Below are 12,031 nucleotides of genomic sequence, written 5' to 3'. Positions count from 1 at the left end.
TCAAAAACTGAATGATTATCTTATGAGAGAGTGAGATTTCCATCATCGGGAATAGTCAAGCTGAAGTTCAAGGGTGTTGTAAGTAGAGTCAAGCAATGGTTGAGCTCAGATGTAAGATCAGTCCCAGGGAATTTGGTACATATGATTTAAGAAGGGCTAAGATTTGCAGCTTCCACCTTAGTCCAGCAATAATGCACTTTCAATTACTGGCATTTCATGAAGCATCATTTGGGTTGGAAAGAGGAGCTAGTTTCAGCCTATCTTCTTGGCTGCTGTCGAGGAGATGAGTGCACTCCTGCCCGTGCGTCTTGCAGGAAAAGTTCATCTAGCATGTCTCTTAATGCGGGGGGCAGGGAGGCATGAGAAACCATTGCTCAATGATCTTAAATTTTCCTTTAGCATCTGAGAACCTAAATCTCTCATCTGGGAAAATGGGAGAAGTTGCTTGCAGACACCTGGCAGAGGCTTGGGGAAGGAGAAGCTGGCACAGCAAGGGAAGAGTGGCTTACCACAGCAAGCTCTCAAGAGGGGAAGGTGGGGGCTGGGTTAATAAACAGAGCCAGGTGGGATAAAAGTGGAACTCGACCACATGGAAGAGAGCAAGAGGCTAACTTTGGCAAGTAGAGTCCAATCAAGCCAAGACCCCTCCTGGTCTTCACCCAGCCTTCCTTTCCTAACACCAGCCCCCTCCCTCCCCATCACCACCCAACTGCTTGCAGTTCCTTAAACATGTGGATCGCTCTTTGTACATGCTCTTCTCTCTACCTGGAACCACTCCATCCTTGCCTGTGAGGGTGGACCAGCCTTGCTCAGGACATCAGCTCTTCTGTGATGCCTGCCCAGGCCTCCCCAGGCAGAGGTGGGCATTCTGTCCTCTGTATTCTGACGGCACCCTCTAGATAAGGACTATATTCCTACAATTGTGCTTCATATGTCCAACTCTACCACCGACCACGCACCCCTTGAAGTGAACTAATTCTGTTGATTTTCCAGTCACCACAGTTTAAGTTGTGCCAGTTACAAGTTGTGACTCAACAGTTGTTTGGCAAAGTGAATAAGTGAAAGAGTGAATGAGTCCAAGAGCAGATGCTGGGGATGGAGGTGCCCTCTTACTTCAGTCAGCCACAGTGAGGAGTGAGCCCTCTTGGGAACTGAGTAACCCGACGGTGGAGATGGAAATACTTCTGTAATAGAGCACCAGGCATGCCCTTGTAAGGATTCTCAAATTTTCCTGATATCCACAAGAGTCCCTGGCACTGTGTTTTGCTGAATAAATAAGTTGGTAAGCACAAAATGCATATCAGATAAATGAACAAGTGTATAAGTTAATGAACGAAAGCCAATTTCATCAAGTGCAGAGGGATTTTCTGAGTATAGATGGCTACAGATATCTCACCTCTTTTACCAAACAGCTGACTTGACCTACTTCATGAAGTTGGTAGAATATCCTGCCTCCTCTGTGCAGTCTGGTCAGGCAGGACCCTCTACACTGGTGCCAGGCTTGACCCACTTGTCCAAGATTAGCCATCTCTCAGCTTGTCCGCCATCCATGTTGCTCTTGGCTCTGCTGTCCAGAGAAGAACTGCTATTCAGGGTACACTCCCATCCCCCACAATTCATTCTTATCTCCAGGCAATGACTTTTGTTCCTCGATGGCTTGTAACGATCCTTATCTTAAATATTGTTTTATCTCTTCAGCAAGTGACCCATCAAAATGCAGCCAACACTTACCTAGCACCCTGTCACATGCCAATCCAGTGCTCAGGTCTGATGACACAGGTACAAAGGAGACACAGCCTGTTCTCCTGTCATCCCAGCTCATGCTGCCTTTCCTGCCTCTAACTCCAGCTTCATCCCGACTTGCCCACTAGTCCCTGGTGAGCCCTGATTTCTTTACCCTGTTCCTTTTCCCCAGGACATTGCAAACTGCACGTCTCTGAAACCTACCACAGCAACCTGCTCCATGTTGGAGACACCCAAGCATAATAAATATTTGTCAGCCAAGTTGGAGCAGGTGTCTTTTCATGGGTTGACGTGACTCGTCTTAGAAAAATGACTTCCAGAGCCTTTGCAAAAGCAGTCTTTGTGCGTTGCTTGGACTGGAAGCAAAATGGGGGATTTGACCCTTTCCACTTGAACACGCTCATTAAAGAACTAAATTTGTAGAATCTGAAACAGAAATTAAAATCATCCCTCTTGGTCAGTATTTTCCAATGCAATCATGGAACGCAGTGACAACTTTTAGCCACAGTTCCTGGTTTCTTTTTCCTGCTCCTTCCTGGGCTCAGGTTTTCGGTGGGATTGTTTTCTATGTCAGAGAGGAAAGCCTGCCGGACCATCCTTCAGAAGCATGTGTTTGATCCTGAAGGACATGCACCACCAGCTAACAGTAGTCTGTCCCCCATCCGCTCCCAACTGTCATGGAAGCCCTGCTCTTCTCAAAGGAGAAAAATAAATACACTAAAATATAAGCCACCATTAGGGGCATAAGAAAGATTGTAGATAGCTGGGAAACGGATTACACAGGGCAACAGGATGAAATAACTCACAGCACCAAAAGCCAGAGCTGCTGGGGATCAGTTACCACTGAGCCCATAATGATCTTCTTACATCAAAAGCCCTTTCAAAACAGAGCGACATACCTGCCCTGCAAAGACTCTCTCCAACCAGAGGATAATGTAATCATCAATACAATATCCTTTCTCTTTTGTGAGCACTTTAGAGAAAGCCTGGCTGAGGAGCAACTGTGGTATTAAGTGTCATTTTAAACAATACCTCGAAACCATAATGCAATCTTACTCCTGAAATGTGAAGTATTTGCTGCGGTGGTGGATACACCTGGCACGACCGGGCTGGTGGCTGACAGAATAAATCTGTGATTTTCTTTTCACTTGCTTTCTCACTTCTTGCCTGGCCGAGTAAGCTGCAAATCAGTTGAACTTACCCTTCTCTTCGGCTTTGTTTTCAGGGCCTGGTATTTGTTTGTGCTTTATCTTCCCCTACCTCTTAATAAAAGGAGAAAACCAGTCCGCCTGTGAGAGTATGGACTGTCCTAAGAATACAGGATTGTGTTGCAAAGAAGCGCAGGCCTGTAATGTTATCACACAGCAGGGACCCGGTCCCATCAGAAAGCACTTGGTGTGCCATGACGTAGTTGGTCTTGCACCACAAAAGCGGACTTTTCTCTGTGAATTAGACAAACCGCACAAAAGGCGACAATAGCTAGCATAAACACCATTTAATACTATTCACAGGCTATTGAAGAGATGGGCGTTGACGAAGAATCGCAGCAAAGCTGGGACATTGTAGTCGGATGAAAAGAGGCCTAATGAACAGGAAGCATCGTATGAGCAGGCTGACAGTAACCATATAACGGCGGGATTGTGGGGCTGGCATTTACCCCAAGGGTCTTTACAGTCAGAAAAATAAAGAGAAATTAAAGCATAAGGAATCCTCTTTGTGGGCACTTAAGGCCCATGAAGCAACACAAGAAGCTATACAATTGTCTTTTCAAGACTCCCCAGTGCTTCGGATCATTATGAAAAGGAAACATTTGGGGTGTGCTTGCTTATAGGATTCTCTGTCACCCATTGGGAAAGCTCATCTACAGAAACAGAGGACATTTTCACAGCAAAATGAATAGTGGTATAAGCTTTCGACTCCTTTAAAAACAGGAAGCGCTAACTTCAGCTGGATCCGTCAAGCTGTGGCACATGGCTGGCAGCGCCTTCTGGGGAGTGTGGCAGGACACCCCTTTTTTTCATCAGGTGCCGTAATAAAAAGAAAATTAAACAGACCCTTGGAAATAGGATGCCTATTTTTAGAGTATTTATCCCCTTGTCTATTAGAGACCAATTTGTATTGGTCGTGTTTTAAGTAGGAATTTAAAGAAAATTGTGAAGCAGATCTTTCATGATCATTATTCTTCCATGTGAACAGAGCATTTCCTTAAAGGCATCATGAATGTCCAAAATAGACCAAGGAAGATGAGTAAGGAGGGCACAAGGAGATTGTATGAGTTAGAAAGAACCCTAGAATATTCTGGAACGTCATTCTGCTGAGGAAGAAGAACGAGAACCATGGAATTAACTGACCAGTCACAGTCGTGAGACTAGTAATAGTAGTTCAGGTTAGCCTCAGCCTCCTAACTCCCTCTCCATGTCCTTTCTGCTATTTTAAATGTAGGAATATTTTTATATTTTAGTATAAAAGTAAGTACTTTAAAAAAATAGTTACTTTTGATGAAAAAATAAACTTTGGCTGTTTATTGAGCTGTCTACCCTTGAGCACTTCCTTAACTTTCAAGCACCTCAGTTTTACTAACTGTACAATGGGGTTACCCCTTTTAAGGGCTTCCTGAGAAGGAGTAAATGACCAAGTGTATGTCAATGTGTGCTGTTATTATAGTTTATTTATAAAGCACTTAAGAAGGTTTTAAAACCCAGGGCCTCAGGAATTCTCGGGCCTCCAGGGAACATTTGGACCATTCAGGAAGACAACGGACCCTGCTGCAGGTTAAGGGCTCTGAGTATGGAAGAGATTTTGGCCTGAGACACAGACATTGATTGACAGGCCCAGTCCTCAGGTCTTGTTACAGCAAACCAGAGCTCCTTTTCTAAGAGACAATTATGATGTTTTTTAGGACCTGAAAAGGTGTTCTGTAGGAGCAGTGGATGCCTACTGTCACGGGCTAGTAATGTCAAATAAGGCTCTCAGTAAAAGTTGACTATATATACTAAAATTTATTTTCTTCAAAACAGTGGTTCTCAAATTTTATTGTTCATCTTTTTTCTTGGTTATGTCTTTTCCCAGTGTATTCTAATTCCATAGGTCTTGTGGGGAAGAAAGACACACACACACACACACACACACACACACACACACACACAAATTTTTTTTTAAAAAGCACCTCTCAGCCAGTGTGGTGGCCCAGGCCTGCAACTCAGGAGGCTGAGGCAGGAGGATCACAAGTTTGAGGCCAGCCTCAGCAACTTAGAAAGGCCCTAAGCAACTGAGCAAGACCCTGTCTCAAAAAAAAAAAAAAAAAAAAAAAAAAAGATGCAATAAAAAGGGTTGGGGATTGGAGCTCAGTGGTTAACTGCCCTTGGGTTCAATCCCTGATACAAAAATAAAATAAAATAAAAACTTCTCTCCAGGTGGTTCTTGGGCAGGCTATCTGAAGACCGTGCATCTCCACTTGATTTTCTTATTTGTCTTCCGGTCAATAGTTAAGGCTAATGTGGTTCACTAGCAGTGAAGCTAATGAACCAAAGGATTCTTTCAGACCAGTAAGAATTAATAAGGAAAAGCAAGTTCTGCTGAGGCTGAGCCCATCCAGCCCTCTCAAAGCCCACATTCTGCCTCTAACACCAGTCAGCATCTTGCCCTTGTGAGCACAATGGGTATGTGACCGAGAACCCTCAAGGTCCCCTCAAGACCATCCCACACAGGAAGATTGCATGAGACACGTGCTCCGTGGACAGCAGGTGATGAGTGTCAGGCCTGACCTGCTCACACCTAGGTCAAGAACGTTGGTTCTGAAAAAGAGAGAGTTAAATGGAACAAGCCACAATACCTCCAACCCGAAGGCAGTTTGTCATCTAGTAGAGAAAGTAAAACTTAGGCGCACTTTCTTTGATTAAAAGCTTTATTATACAACCAGGTTGTTCTGCACCTAGCTCAGCTGCTGAATTCTAGTTTGTTCATCAGGGTCAGATGATAGGGAAAAGGCCTTCTGCTGTCCACTCCAGCCCCCCTACTCCTGCTGCCTGGACTGCTCCGCACATCCTGAGGGCTCTGTCATACATCTTCACGAGGTCACTTCAGTCCTATCCCAGAAATGTACTGAGCCACTGTCCTGTGCAGTCCTTAAACCAGAAAGGAATGAACTCCAGCTTCTTTATCCAACAGGCAGAGAAGACTCTTTATAACGCCATTCATTAATATTTTCTCTCTGCCCCAAAGCAGACATTAGACCTTAACAAATAATGACGTCACTTAATCGGCACCAAAACCCTAAGGGCACCACTACCCCACTTTACAATAAAGACCCACAAGTTAGGAATCTGATAATTTTCCAGCATCATACTGTGGGTGTTAGGGAAGAGATCAAAACCCTGTCCGATTCTAAAGACACAGCCTGAGCCTCTCCACGTTTGAATTCGTGCTCTCACTCTGAGTCAGACACGGCGCTGGACCACTCATGTTAACACAGCGCAGTGAATTCCGCAATGACAACCCAGGGACTGATAATGAAGCCGTGGTCCTCCTCCAGGGCAACTCTGAGACCCCACCCAGGGGATATTTGTCAATGGTCGGAGACATTTTCAGTTGTCAAACTCGGGGAGAAGGGGCTGTGGCTGGCAGGATGGCCCCCATGGCTAAGAATTGCCTTGGCTAAAATGTCAACAGCACAGAGAATGAATGACCCCAGGACGAAGGAACTGCCCAGAAGCAGCACTGACTCCCAGGGAATCCACTGAGGATCAGAAGGCAATTTTCCATCGTGAGAGAGAAGTGGATCAGAGGAGACTTCACCCGCAGATTCCAGGGGAGAGAGGTGTTCAGGGTCAGAAGAAGGGCAGGGAGGGAGACAGCAGGGGGCAAAGTGTAGCTACACAGATGTAGCTACATGGCCAGGTTCAGAGTGGAAGAGGGGACTGTGGCAGAGCCCTCTTATCTCCACCGGTAGATCATACCAGTGACTGGCTGAGAAGTGCACTGGAGTAGATTGAGCAATGACTTCGCCTTTTGCACCTGTGTAGCCCTGGGCACGATGCTCAGGGCACCAATTAATTCCCGTGTTAAATGTACAGGAAGTGACTCTTAGACATAGAATCACTAAATCAAAAAAGGCAGTCAATTCCAAGTTCTGGCAAGGTTGAGGAGAAATGGGAGCCTTCGTACATTACTTGTGGGAATGTAAGATAGTACAGCCGCTTTAGAAAAAAAGTTTGAGAATTTCGAACTTTTAAAATAATCTTATGACCCAACAATTCTATGTCTAGTTATCTACCCAAGAGAAATGAAAATATGTGTTCACACAACGATTTATACGGGAATATTCTTAAGCAGCTTGTTTGTGATAGTCAAAAACAGGGAGCTGTTACTGGGGAATGTATAGACAAAATGTGCTACAGTCATGCAATGGAATATTATTTAGCAATAAAAAGGAAAGAAGTCCTGAGACATGCTACAACACTGATGAATCTCAAAAACGTTATGCTAAGTGAAAGAAACTAAGTGCAAAATACCAAATACATACAATTTCTATTACATTTCTATGAAATGTCCTCAAAGGGAAAATCCAAAGAGACAAATGGCAGATGAGTGGTTGATTGGGATTTTGGGGTAGAAGCAGGAACTGACTGCAGGCAGACCTAGTGTATCTTTTTGGAGTGATGGAAATGTTCTACAAGTGGATTGTGGGGATGTTTACACAATTCTGATTTACCAAAAATCACTGAATCGTACACTTAGTAGAGGTGAGTTTTACAATGGTGTAATAAAACCTGTTTCTTTAAAATGACTATTCCTGTGATCATTTTACTTCTGCATAATATTCATACTTGGAGATTCCCTCTTAACAGTCGTACTATCTAAAATAAGATATCCTCAGAAATTGAATATAAGCTCACCCTTGGAGAGCAAAAACAAAAGAATTAGCACTCGGTGGGCTTTCCCAAGAAGACTAAACGGTTGAGTGTATGGACAAGATGCAGATAAATGATTGCACCTGACAGCTGAAGCTATAACTTCATCACTAAAGTTTATTTTGGTACCAGGGATTGAACCTAGGGGTGCTTAACTACTAAGCTACATCCCCAACCCTTTTTATGTTCTATTTAGAGATAGGGTCTCACTGAGTTGCTTAGGGCCTCACTAAGTTGCTGAGGCTGGCTTTGAACACATGATCCTCCTCCCTTAGCCTCCTGAGCTGCTGGCATCATAGGCATGAACCTGGCTATTGCTGTGGTTTATATCCGTCTTTCAGGAGTTTAGTTTGCATAACTAAACTCCACCCTACTTGACCAACTCTGGACCCCCTGCAGGATTCATTTGGTTTGCCAAAAATATTTTTATAGACTACACAAAGATAAACTACTCAGTTCTTGCTTAAATCATTACAGCTTCTCAATTATTGGGTTAAATCTGGTAAAGCTCACTTAGACTTTAAAACATACTATTATATCCAGAATCCTAATAATTCTCAAAGTTAGAAATAATGGCAGACAATAGAATTGAGTATTATTTACTATATTTTTGTTCTCACTGTAGTATGAGAGTATCAGAAATTCTCCTAAGCTCTTAATCTTTGAGATCAACTCAATGAACTTAATATAATTATATACACACTATAAGGGATTTTTAAAAAATATAATTGGAAAACAGATACATGCACAAACGTGAGTAATATTTGCCGGCTTTAGCTAATTAATGAAGGTTAAAAAACTACTCTCAGCAACACTTTAATGAATCTAAGTTTTGAACCCTTACTTGGCTTGGTCCTGGTATTTAAATTACTATTGAGTAGAGTCTTGGTGGAGCTAACCTTCTTCATTGGGATGCAGTGGACATACGGGCTTTCATTTTGTGGCCAAATTACCCAGACTTGGTTACCAACCATCACAGCATCATGCTGTTGATACTGACTGTCTGGTTGGTAGAACTGTCACTTCCTCCTTTATCTGCATTTTATAACAGCAAGAGGCAAAACTCACGGGACATGCCCTGCAACAGAGGATGTTTGCTTTTCCCTTCCTGTGCTGAGGGAGGAAGTCGTGAGCTCAGCAAAAGAGGCAGAGAGGCTGGGCACCGGCTCCTTTGGGGAGTTCATCTTGACAGCAGCCTCCAGATGGGCCGAGCTGGCAGCTTGCTTGTGGCTTGTGTGAACTGTGTGATCTCATTGCTCTTTGAGCCCAGGGACAGCACTGAGGGGCTTTATTTGCTGTGCACCTGCCCCATAAGCAACAGCATTGATTTCTGCTCCCAGAAGCCTTCAATAAGGAGAACCATTCAGTGGATATGTTGCCCTTTTTATCACCCAGAGAGAAGGATCTCGGCGTTCTCCGCCTCTCCCGCTTATAAGTGACAAAACTCTCATCTCATCTAGGTTTTTCTGGGCATTTATTTTTGTAAGATATTGCACAGATCAGAAACCCGCACACAGCTTCTGGTTCTGGATCTGTGATGAATGATGTGATGTAATATCACATTTTTAAAAGATAATACATTATTAGCCTGATCCTGCCCACTGACTGAGAGAAAATTCCTTGTAACCAAAAGAAGCAAATCAAAGAAGCCTTAAAATGACACGCTCTCCTCCGTTCTTTACTGGAAGTTTTCTTTTCTTTTCTTTTCTTTTTTTTTTTTTTCTTTTTCGGGAGCAGGAGCTGGTATCTTAGCTAATTAAGATAGCAAGTAGTCATGATGAGCCACAAAACCACAGAGCTGGAGGGATTCTGTGAGATCAGCTGACCCTTGATTTTATGCTCAGACCTTCCCAGATGGCTAATTGTTTATTCCTTCTGGGAAGATCTCTGACAGGAGAATTTTCACAAGCCCTCTTAGTACAACATCTCAGGATTGATGTTGCAAATTTTGTCCCCATTTTGCACCTACATTTGCTCCCTGCTATAGGCGAGATGTTGGATATTCCCCAAAGGTCCACATGTTAAAGGCTTGGCCCCCCAGAGTGGCACGGTTGGAAAGTGGTGGCATTATAGGGAAGTCACTGAGATGGGACCTAGTGGGAGGTCACTGGAGATGTGCTCTCAATGGGTATTATAGCATTCTGGTCCTTTCCTCTTCTCTTTTGCTTTCTTTGCTCTGCCACACACTCTTACCTACCGCAGGCACAAAAGCAATCCATCATGGATGGAATTTCCTAATATGTGAACCCAAACCAACCTTTTCTCTTTATAAGTTTTTTTTTAACCTCAAGTGTTTATTATAGTAATGGGAAACTAGCTAACACACTCTCAATTTTGCCCAGTTGAAGTTGGATTGCTTTTTGTGTTTCTAGGACAGAGTCAATACATTTTTGTGGCAAGAAAGTTTCAAGTTAGTCATCTTCTGGGTTCTTTGATTATTGTATTATTACAATACTTAAGAATTAAAATGAATGCTAGAGATTATTTGCTCCAGCCTCCATCCTGTGTAAGAATCCATCTACACAATCCCCATTGTGCTAATCCCTATTTAGGTAAGGGATTGGTTGTATCAGAAGGCAAGGTGATCTGCAGGAGGGCAGCCTATGTTGTAAATAAATCATAAATTAATTGTCCTTTCCTGGGAAAAGCTTTCCTTCTGCTGGGTCCTGAATGTCCTTTCTGGAAGGACATTGAACAAGCTGGAGCCTCTTTCTCATAGAAGCAGATTAGATACCTGACCGCTCTTATTTCTCCTCTTCCCTCTGTCTTAACACTAGCCTCAGATAAATACACACTCTAATTTCCATTTGCTTAATCATAGATCACAGGATGGAATTTCACCGTACTTCATTAATGTCATGGACTCATTTATACATTCACGTTTTTAAGACAGGCTGTTATCATTGGAATTGATAAATAAGAGGTGAAAATTGCCCCTACTTCATATTTATTTTAATAAATAAACAGCAACTTCCTGTGTGTGTGTGTGTGTGTGATGCTATGAGTGATTGTTTCTCTCTCCATTCCCCTTTGATCCCTGCAGAAGTTGGGGTGATTCATTGTGGGGACAGCAGACAAAGCACTATTCTGAAGAGTGGTAGTGAGCTTGGCCATCCCCCTTTTCACCCATCACCCTGAACGTCTGAGTAGCAAACATTACCCAGCACCAATGTGACTGCTGCCCGGAAACTCTCTGAAGAATCTGCCTGCTTTGAATCCTAACAAGAAAAACCAAAAGACTCCCACTCAGACTCCAAGGGAAGATGAATAACATAAATGGCCTTCTCCCCTGGAAAAAAATCTAATTATATGTGTATAGATTTTTTAAAGGTTGGCACTGAATACTCAGAAAAATATTAAAATCATATTTACCTTCAATAGGAAAATTGAAAGGGAAATGGTATTCTGAGACAAAAGGCCAACTCTGAAACTCAGGAGATGGTGACAGTTACAAAATGCAGGCATGTGTTGAAAGTGTATCCATAAAAGGCTAACAGCATCATCCTCCCCAGATGGGCTTGGAGAGCTCCGGAGCTCAGCACCTACATCCTTTCTCTGTTCTTTGCTGAGAATCTTCACTCTAGGTGGATGCTCATTTTACCACCATGACTTTGATATAAAATCTTTTCAACAGGAGGCTTTGTGTTGTTAGTCATGGCTATGGATTTGCTATAAATCTGTACTAATGACCTCAACTATTGCTAATACATTATTGCTAATAAAATTAATATAATAAAATATCAGATGGCAATATAGCTGAGAACATGAACCTTGAACTCAGAAAGGCTTGACTTCAAAATCCTGGGTCCATTATTTCTAGCTGTGTGCAAATTATGTAAATTCTCTCAGCCTTAATTTTGTATCCATGAAATGGAACAGTAATACCTATCTTCAAATTCAATTCAAAAGGAGGTTTCACTTGATATAAAAATGTACATATAAATCACACAAGTGCTCGGTGAATAGTCACTATTGGCAGTGTCACAAATCTGTAGCTATTGTTTAATATCCAGGCTAAGGTGATAAGGAAAATATCTTATATTCAAACTAGAATGGTTTCTTGTTCTGTATTCTATTTTATACTCTATATTCATTCTATCAAAACCCCCAATCAGCCGGTTGTAGCAGTGCACACCTATAATCCCAGCAGTTCAGGAGGGTGAGGCAGGTAGACTGAGAGTTCAAAGCCAGCCTCAGAAAAGCAAGGCGCTAAGCAACTCAGTGAAACCCTGTCTCTAAATAAAATACAAAATAGGGCTGGGGATGTGGCTCAGTGGTCAAGTGCCCCTGCGTTCAATTCCTGGTATTCCCTCTCTCCCAAAAAACCCAATCAATTACATATTTTAAATTACAATGCAACAAATTATATCTTTGTTTGT

The sequence above is a fragment of the Spermophilus citellus genome (genome assembly GCF_964194105.1).
Source record: "Spermophilus citellus genome assembly, chromosome: 1".
In the NCBI taxonomy this organism is placed as follows: domain Eukaryota; kingdom Metazoa; phylum Chordata; class Mammalia; order Rodentia; family Sciuridae; genus Spermophilus; species Spermophilus citellus.
Note: the sequence above shows the minus strand (reverse complement) of the source record.